The 10,593-nt window shown below is 31.7% G+C and overlaps 1 long non-coding RNA gene across 1 annotated transcript in view; it reads right to left on the reverse strand.

Annotated features, from left to right (window-relative positions):
• LOC111085791 overlaps positions 1–10,593 on the reverse strand; it is a 119,319-nt gene that overhangs the window by 7,144 nt on the left and 101,582 nt on the right. Inside the window, exon 2 of the long non-coding RNA XR_002610582.1 lies at positions 4,697–4,784. This is a non-coding gene — a long non-coding RNA (uncharacterized LOC111085791). The remainder of the gene's footprint in view (positions 1–4,696; positions 4,785–10,593) is intronic.

Raw genomic sequence — 10,593 nt, forward strand, 5'->3', positions numbered from 1 at the left:
AACAACAAGGTTCAGAAGTAATTGACTGTGATAAGTGACGAGTTTGTAACAACAAGGTTCAGAAGTAATTGATTGTGATAAGTGACGAGTTTGTAACAACAAGGTTCAGAAGTAATTGATTGTGATAAGTGACGAGTTTGTATAAACAAGGTTCAGAAGTAATTGATTGTGATAAGTGACGAGTTTGTAACAACAAGGTTCGGAAGTAATTGATTGTGATAAGTGACGAGTTTGTAACAACAAGGTTCGGAAGTAATTGATTGATGAGTATTCTGCCACGTTGATAACGTCCTTTTGAACTCGAATTAATTTTCCGAGGAACGATCTTTGTGTGGCCATATTGACTTTGTGCGTCTGTGACTACTAAGTATTGCAGACACGGTAAATGAAAAACTGGGATTTAGCTTCAGCGGAAACAAGATCAATAATTCAGTTCCTTGTAAAACACGTCATGCGTTATGGTAGTAAACATAAATATATCGTTCGGTATTGTAAAATGTCACTAACAGTTCTGTTAGTAGTTATTGACGGTATGTCAATTGTTATTAAACTTTTGTTAAACCTTGCCAACAATTATTATGTTTCCAATTAACAAGTAAGCCCCCGAATGTTAAAATACTTTAACAATTATTAGTGTTCTGATTAATTAGTAAACCTAGACAAATGTTAAAATGACATGTTAGAATTTATTACGATCCTAGTAAATTTGTGAACCTTGACAAAGGATTTCTTGTGTTGAAAAATAATAAAAATTAACCAAATCGTTTATATATTAATGTGTTCTGTCAGATGTAACTCACACTAATCCAGAAAAATTAATTAAACGTAGCATGCGAACAGCGAGCGCAAATAAGGAGCTTTCAGTGCTGATTCTCTTGTTTTGTGTCGTACATATAGTCTATAATGTACTTGGTTCGAGCTCATTCACGTAATTCTGGAAAAATACATCAACATACAGTTATAGCTAACTCTTTCACACACGTTAATGTTTCACAAGCTTCATTTTATTTACATTTCTAGTAATTCCATAAGCCCCCGAAGTCTCGAAAACAAAGCCTTCATAATCGCAACACATTCGAACAGCCCAGTAATCTCTATTCCACCATATCGACTGCGACTGTTTTCTATAGAAGTTTCTCTTATGACGTCATTTCCCCTGGTGGACAGCACTGATGAGTTAGTTTTAATAGTAAAAGTACAGTATGCATGATGTATGTAAAATAAATGATTGGGTTTGGTTAACTAGTTAAATTATATAAGGTTATTGATGATCAGAAAATCTGAATAAGTGTCGAATGGCTGTATATAAAAACAGTATATGAAAAATATAGTATTTTTGTTACTTTGTATTAAAGTTACGCCCATCAGAACAAAAACTGCCACCAGGCGATGACTTACTGAAACATCTTTATACGATCTCAGCAGCATCTATCTAGCTGTAATATGTCTTAATTTATTTTCTAGTTGGATTTTGTAATTTTCAGTGTTTCAGCTTTGTTTAATGTTTACCACAAAATTAATCTAGGCCTAAAGAGTGGAATGAAACTTTACCATGGAACTCTGCATCTGCTTCTTTTGAACAACACATAAAAATGTACTAGCCTCATTTGCGCTTTTACTTTCTCCCAAAGTTCTAATTTTATACAGCCAACTTTCGATTAACTCTGTGAAACAACTGTACAAGCCTAACGATATTTTTCACTGTCTTTTTAATTTCGCAATTCTCTATATTTACGTATAAAATGATTTATTTTCACGCTTGTAGACTAGTCTTACACACGAAAGCACATTACACGAGCATGTGGTTTTTCCTAATAACTAAGAAAATACTTCATATACTTCATACTTTAAAATACTTCAAATAAAATCATATTTTAGTTAACGTCCTTACGCTCTTTACAGTCACATATAGTTCCCTTGTAAAATAGTCGACAAGGAAAGACAGTTAATTTAGAATTGTTATGCAAAATCCAAAATTACATAATAGCGATTATGAGGATTCTGTCAGTAAATTCTGAAGAACGTTAAAATTACATGGTTGCTGCTATAGAGGTTTTGAAAAATCAGTTGGTCTTGTAAGATATCAAAATGAGATCTTAGAAGTAATTATCTATTACTGATTGCTGATAAATGTTAAAATAATATGTCAGCAGCTCTTAGAGTTTCGATTACATGAAATTTAACATAAACACTATTTACTTACTACAAACATATGGCATAAAATATAGTTATTCTATTTTAATACAGATCTGCTATGATTAGGTAACGACAATGGTTATTAAAACTAAGACAATTATTAATTGATTACATGAAATTTAACATAAACACCAGTTACTTACTACAAACATATGACATAAAATATAGTTATTCTAAATAACCATTGTCGTTACCTAATCATAGCAGATCTGTATTAAAAGGTATGACATCAGTATTAAGCAGGAGCTGGTTTGTGTAAAGATTACTTGATATTACATCTGTATAAAGCAGAAGCTCATTTGTGTAAAGATTACTTGGTGTTACATCATTATAAAAAAATAGCTTGTTTTGTGTAAAGATTACTTGGTATTACATCAGTATTAAGCAGGAGCTTGTTTTGTGTAAAGACTACTTGGTATTACATTGGTATAATGAAGTAGTTTTTTGTGTGTGTGAACGAATTACTTAGTAAAATATTACAGTGCTCTCTAAATACTTTTTAACAAATGATAATTGTCTTAGTTTTAAAGTAATCTTTATATAAAACAAGCTCATGCTTTATACTAGTGTAATAACAAGTAATCTTTATATAAAACAAGCTCATGCTTTATACTAGTGTAATAACAAGTAATCTTTACACAAAACAAGCCATTTCTTTATAATGATGTAACACTGTGTAATCTTTACACAAAACGAGCTTCTGCTTTATACAGATGTAATATCAAGTAATCTTTATACAGAACAAGCTTCTGCTTTATAATGATGTAACACCTAGTAATCTTTACACAAACCAGCTCCTGCTTTATACTGATGTCATACCAAGTAGTCTTTACAAAAAACGAGTCTTTGCTTTATATAGATGTAATATCAAGTAATTTTTATACTGCTGTAATAGTATCCACAAAAATATCTTATATATATTTGCTGAAGTAGCCTTTCTGATTGGTTTCATCCAAATTAAGAGACAAGACTGGGTCTTTTCACCTAACTTGTTTAATTTGTGCGGCGAAAAATTCCTGAGGGAGATTGAGGATTTCCTAAGGCTGATCACTGGCGACAGAATTTGAACAACTTGCGTTATGCTGATGACACAGTTTTAATAGCTGATTCATAAGAGAAGTTGCACAAAATTTTAGATAAAGTTGTTAGTTAAAGTGAGAAGAAGAAATTAAGTATTAACTGCAGGAAAACTCAATACATAGTAATTACATAGAAGAATATCATTACTGTGTACATTGTCAAAGTAGATAAGGAACAGATAAGGAAAGTCAATAAATTCAACTATCTGGGAAGCTGGATAACACCAGATGGTAAGTGTGATCATGATATAAAATGGAGAATAGGAATGACAAAAAACGCATTTCTGAAAATGAAAAAGATACTGACAAATATTAAAGTCTCTGGAGACGAAGTTAAAGAGTTTTGGATTGCTATGTTATATCAATTCTCACGTATGCATCAGAATGTTATACAGTATCGCCAAGTATGGAAAAGAGAATTGAAGCAATTGAATTGTGGTTCTTAAGGCGCGTCTTGAAGGTATGTTGAACAAATCGTATCTCAAATGAAGATATTTTGTTAAGAGCAGATTGCAGGTGGAAGATGCTAACTAACATCAGAAAAAGATGGTTAGATTTTCCCGGAAATGTTATGAGGAAAGAAGAAATTGAAAGTCTGATAGTAGCTGGAAAGACTGAAGGAAGGGGAGACCATTGACATAAGTCAACCTTTGTCTTCCATTCATCCATTTAGATAGACTCAATAAAATATTTGTAGAAAGATGCTTTAATGCCACCATGTGAAATAATCAAATCTTTACGTAAGACCCCAGTGGTTTAATGGTAAGTCACTGGGCTAATAATGCTAAAAAATCAAGTTTCGATACTTGTACTGGGCAGCGCACAGGTAGCCCATTGAGTCACTTTATATTTAACCAGAAACAACTTTCATCTAAATTATTTATTTTCCTGTTTTTTAAGAAATATGATAATCACATGAAATAGAAGGAAGAAACAAATGGAATTTGTATAGCTGCATAAAATATCACATGAAATAGAAGGAAGAAACAAATGGAATTTGTATAGCTGCATAAAATGTCACATGAAATAGAAGGAAGAAACAAATGGAATTTGTATAGCTGCATAAAATGTCTCATTTGTATTCGTTAGAGATTGTTAAAATAATATTATATTTTTCTAACCTTCAATTGCTTTCCCATGTTGCTTAGTTAAATGAACATTTTCTTATAGTCATATTTGATGGAAAACAAGTCGCTTGTTTTTGAAAATATCAGTAGTACTGAAATAAAATTATATAAGAAATTTAGATAATTATGGATTCAATATTTCAGGAAATGTAAGTTGTCCCATGATTCCAAACACATGAAGTCCGTCTCGAGATTCCAGGCGGACACATTCCGTGTCAAGATTTTACACAGATGATTTGTACAAAATATAAAGGATAACTTATGTTTCTTGTAAAATTTAAACTTATACTTTACCTCTCTTCCTGACTGAAGTCGTCTGTTTTCCTGTTTCCAAGACAATGCTGTGAAGTTCTCAAAGAAACTTCCATCGGCATCTTGATCACTGAATTAAAATATATACATATATGTATATATATTTCATGTATTCATAAGTGCTGTAGTAGAAAACATATATTCACAAATAATCATTACTAGAATTTAAATTTCCTATACGTGAAAGGTCAAATTTAAAAAGATTGCCATTTCGTTCCGTTATAAATGTGCCTCACATTCGCAACAGTAATGTATATATACTAATACTCTTGATATCAGAGCTTCATTCGTTCCAAATTATTATTAAAGTCGAGTTTTGCCCTAGTTACTACCGCTGTTTAATCTTCTTGTGCATTTACTATTATAGATAGCGGCGTGTAACAAAGGTTCATCTCTTAAGGGCTGTTTTCAGTTAAGCCTTGCGATCAACAACAGTGGTAAAATCCCCCACCTATATAGTTTACGTATGTAAACAAGCTGTAGATGATTGGAAGAGTATATCTAACGTGGCACATGTAGAAACATATTGAATTCATTGAAATTTCAGTGTAATTACATTTGCTTTTATTAGTAATTACCTTCCAATTTCCAAGTTGACATATCTAAATTACATTCAACAAGATATACTATTTTAATAAACAAGGTACAGTACTTCTGTATGTCGGCATATTTGACTTGCTTGCCAGTTTAACTCAATACAACACACATAATTTAGTGTGAGGTACGTAGTTGAAGGTGTGAGACAACAAATGTGATATAGCGTGCTCAATCAATTAGTTTAATAGAAGTAGCCGTTAAATTTCCGATGTGCTATCCTTAAAATTATTATTTATATTGTAGCTTGTAGCAATTTTTTTATAATTCAACGGTACAAGAATCAGAAATAAGCTTTTGTACGAGTATTTGTGGCTTTAACGAGAAATTAGTGGGGTTTCTGAAAATGAGAGAAAGTTGTCTCCAAATGATGATGAATAAATTTGTGATTTATTTATTTCAATGTTGATTCAGTGTTTCCGAATAAGAAGGAGTCTGTAACTTCCCTAACACTGTGTTTCTCTTACCTTTACTAGATGAGAAATTAAAAAAAAAGTGGATGCTTAAATAGACACTCGAATTATACTTCTCTTGCGCTTTCTTTCAGGACGAATTTACTCAGAAGTACCTATCGGCAATTTGAAATTAAATATGAAGAAAATTTGACTACTAGACGCAAACCACTGGTGTACCAGTATTCTAAACTTACCAGGTTTAATGAACAACTGTTTGATTTTCTTGATAAGCGTCTTTGAATATTATAACAATGTTATATTTCCTGTGAATGTTTGTTACTTAATATATTAGTTTACAATCTTTAGTTATAATTACCCTTACAAGCTGACCAACTAGAAGGGAGTCTGTAGCTTCTATAGTTCTGTGTTATTCTTAAATTTACTACCTGTCCAATTCTGTGATCTTTCTAGCTTTGTGTTACTTTTACTATCAAGCCAAGTAAGAAAGAGAGCCTGCAACGTCTTTAACAATGTGTTACTTTTACTCTTACTACCTGACCAACTACAAGGCGTCATTAGCTTTTCTAGCTCTGTGTTATTCTTAGCTTTATTTCCTGTCTATCTAGGAAGAAGTCTGTAACTTTTATTCTATGTTAACCCTACTACTAAACTCACGAATAGGGAGCCATTAGCTTCTCTAGTTCTGTATTACTCTTACCATTACTACATAGTCAACTAAGTGGGATCCTGTAGCGTCTTTAGCTCTTTATTACTATTACTACATAGTCAAGTAAAATGGAGCCTGTAGCGTTTCTGGCTTTGTATTGCTATTATCATTACTACACAGGCAACTGAGTAAGACCCTGTATCATCTCTGGCTCTAACCATGCTAATGCTGCCCCATAGCTATCCAAGAGAGAAGCTAGAAACATTACCTCTAGTTTGTCCCTGGTACATAGTCATCTAGGAATAGAAAGAATACAGCTTTCAACCATCTAACTTGATGTTAGCTTCACTGCAAGTTCATTTAAAAGAAGCTGCAATTTTTCCAGTTATATGTTACCTTTAAGCGACTTTTGTTTAAAAAACACTACACTATCTAAGTCCTTGTTACTCATACATTATGTTCATTAAATAGTGACTAGAACTCTTAGTTCTCTCTTTCTTATGCCACGAGGTCATCTGAAGAAAGAGGCTACATTTCTCGGCTTTGTTTTACCTCTTCTACATGGTCATTCTAAAGAAAAGATCTTCTACCTCTGTGTTATTCTTGCTATGTGAATAACTAATGGGTGGCTATAGCTTCTGGCTGTTCAATTAAATGCCACTCGTATTTCACAGTTGAATAAAGGAAATTTTAAGCCTTTCTATTTCTTTTGCCTTCCTTATACACTCCTTTAAGGACACCATAGCTTTGTGTTATGTTGACTGATAATAAAGGTAAATCTCTCTTTTACTGAATAGTCTTTTGAAGTGGTAAGGTTGTAGTCTCTTGCTGCATGATTAACATTTAATATTAGAACTCTAATTTCCTTCCAGTAGCCCTGTAGTATTTTGCTTCATTCATTCACTCAGTGGATACTTCAATCTTTAAATATGTTTTGTGAAAACATTCATTGAAACCCGATCTTTCAGAGTGAAACATATTATTTGAAAACCAAGATAAAAAATATGCGATTTTTACAAATATGATCTTATTTTGTCGATCAAAAACCCTTAAATTTCATTGATGTTGAGTTTTCTTCATATAGCTAGCTTTTTTTTTTCTTTCTTTTCATTTCCTTGCTAAAAAGTGGAGAATTTCCTCTGAAGTCTAAGTGTGTTTCTCTCATCAATATAAATTTTATGAGTAATGAAAGGATTTATATATCTCACAGGCTGGAAATAAAGAATTTAACAAACGTGCTTTGAAAAAAAGATGTTTCGTTGAGATTTCAAACATACAATCTGATTTTCCCCTATTTCTATCGAATACTAAAAAAACAGTGTCTTGTTATCGAATGTCCGTTGTCATAGCAACTTCAATGTCTTCTTTGAAAGAATTGTTTTCCTTACTCACGGCCATTTCCTGACGACTTTCAGATTAAAGTTCAATATATTTGTCAGAACACAAACAAAGACAGATTAAAGACCAATTTCTTGGTGGTGGTAAATCCCATACGCCAAGCAGTCTTTCTGTGAATACGTGGTGTTTAACAGAATTTAGTTTATAAACAAGTGTATAATTGAACAGTTATTTGATAGCAACTTAAACATCATGTTTGAAAAAACAATTGGCTCTATTAGAGTAAATCAAACATAAAATGTCTCTAGTCATTTAGAGACGCATCTAAGCTAAACCTTCTGATAGTCAATGTTATTATTTGTCCATATTTTGCAAAATACTGACAGTGTAAAATGGAAATGCTTCCACACACAAACATCTAGTGCGCAACTTAAGGATGTGTCACGTATTAAGACTTTAGATGTTTTAAGTTACATGCGGGTGATCCTACATTTAGAAATATGATGAGCAATACACCGAAGAGTCCAAACTAAACAACTACTAACAACCTCAGGTTATAATAGGGATAAAAATTAAAAATGTCTTTAGTTATGTGAAGATACGCTTATCTTATTAATCTGGTTTGTACTGTAACAGTTTGAGCAAAGTCAAACAATATTAACAACTTGAAAAGTCGTCAGGGTTTAAACAATGCTTCCAGGTGTGTGAAGATACGACCACATCCAAACAGTTGGTCTATCTCTCTTTAGGTACTATATCCAAACAGAACATTGGTGATTATGGTTTCCCACAGATCTCTTACCCCTGAGACATAAAGAATTTCCAATGCCGATACAGTCGAACTGGCATGAGTGTAGTTTCCAAATACATAAAATATTTATTAATTAAGGTGAACTGTAGTTAATGTCATATAAAACGAAAACACTGTTAATGTTATCGAAGTTTCACTGGAAAAAAATGTCAATTTCAAAACTATTCAATAATAAGAGTACCCGTTTCTAACCAGTATTTAGGTTTATTGCATATATGCCTTTATAATGAATGTGGTATTATAGCAATAAAAAGGACAGTTTTCCTACATATTTATACAAATAATGGAGTTTAGTTTTACTGATCAACATGCGCAAAGTAAGGATGTATGCTTTAATTCAAAGAGGTATGGTATAGGTTGAATAACAATTTGTAATGAAAGCAGTAAAGGAAAGAACAGATAGATTGATTAAATAAACTGTGTATTGATTACATAATCTATAGAGAAGACTGGTGTTAATCGAAGTGGTTACTATGCTATTCCACTTACTGAAAATTAATTTATACATATCAGAAAAGCAAATTAGGTAAATTTTAATAGAAAATTTAAGCTTTATCTCTCTGACTACGTTCTTATTTTACGAATATATCTTATACATGTTTGTCAGGGTTTTAATTTTTAAACCATGACGAATTAGGGAAACACTATTAAATTAAAGCATCTATTATCGACTCAGTATTATCTTGACTTATCTAATCCGGATAATATCAATCATGTAAAGAACAATTACACATTTCAAGCTGAGAAATTAATGTTTAATACACTAATACAATACTCACATACACACGTAGCCGATAATGTAGCTTTGTGATTAATAACAAACAAACGAAAAAACAATTTGAAGTGGCATTTTTTAAAATAATTTTTAAAGGCTCACGGTGACTGAGATTTATAGCCTCGCTCAAGGATATATAGCTTATTCCTATGGATGTACATTGTTCCTAATTGGATCTAAAACTTACAAGATATAACTCATACATTGAGATGTATGATATACGCTGAATGACATAAAATTTGTACCTAGTTTCAGTTCTGATATGTAACTGGAAAAACCAATATCACAAAAAAGTATTATGCTATCAAATCGTTAGCGTTTTTCTTAATATGTGTTTCTGTTTTTTGGGTGTTCCTTTTTTGTTACGCACATGCATGGTTGCACACATTGAAGCTACTTTCGCCCTTAAAACGACTAAAAGTCACTAAAATAAATTAAGTTTGTAAAGCATTAAACATGCCATAATTTATACCTTAAGAAGAAAAGTTTGGCAATAGCTTTATCGAAAACATCTATTGTAATTTCTCATCATTAATGCAAGAATTCACAACCAGAAGTCGAATTTTCGGTAACGAATAAGAAAGTAAAGCCTTTATAAATGGGAGAATCATATTGAACAAATAAAATGACAAAGATAATTCTACTATAAAAATATATTGCGTTAAATATGTAAATATAATATGCTATGAAACTGCAGATGGAAACTATCTCTTCAGCTTCTGGTGAATAAATTGACTGACATACAATATTATTATTTTTTTAAATGAGGTAAAATTTGAAAGCTCCTACATTAATCAAGTTAAACATGAAAAGTTTAAACATGACATCACTAGAAAATTATATTGATCATGAAGCGTATATACCAGTTTAGATGGTTTCAGGCGCTGTTAAAAGGAATATATTGTGAACAGTTAAGTGAACTGAATACGCTTAGAACAATGTATGTCAATCTATACTTGATCGTTTCTTTGAAGCACGTGTCACAGAAAATTGGGAAGTACAATCTGCAACAATGCTTATAAACGACACACGAAAACAAACCTAAGTGTAAGCTTGAGATGGATGAAGCAAAGCCTTTAACAGTATACTGGTAAAGGAAGAAATTGGATGATATACAACATTATTAAATGTAGCTTCCTTTTAATGTATTTATTAACCTAGATATCATTCAGTTTCGTTATTCTGTACCTAAGCTTCAGATGGATGGAGTAAAACATTTAACAGTATACTGGTCAAGGAGAAGTTGGATGATATACAACATTATTAAATGTAGCTTCCTTTTAATGTATTTATTAACCT

Source organism: Limulus polyphemus, unplaced genomic scaffold (genome assembly GCF_000517525.1).
Source record: "Limulus polyphemus unplaced genomic scaffold, Limulus_polyphemus-2.1.2 Scaffold620, whole genome shotgun sequence".
Taxonomy (NCBI): Eukaryota; Metazoa; Arthropoda; class Merostomata; order Xiphosura; family Limulidae; genus Limulus; species Limulus polyphemus.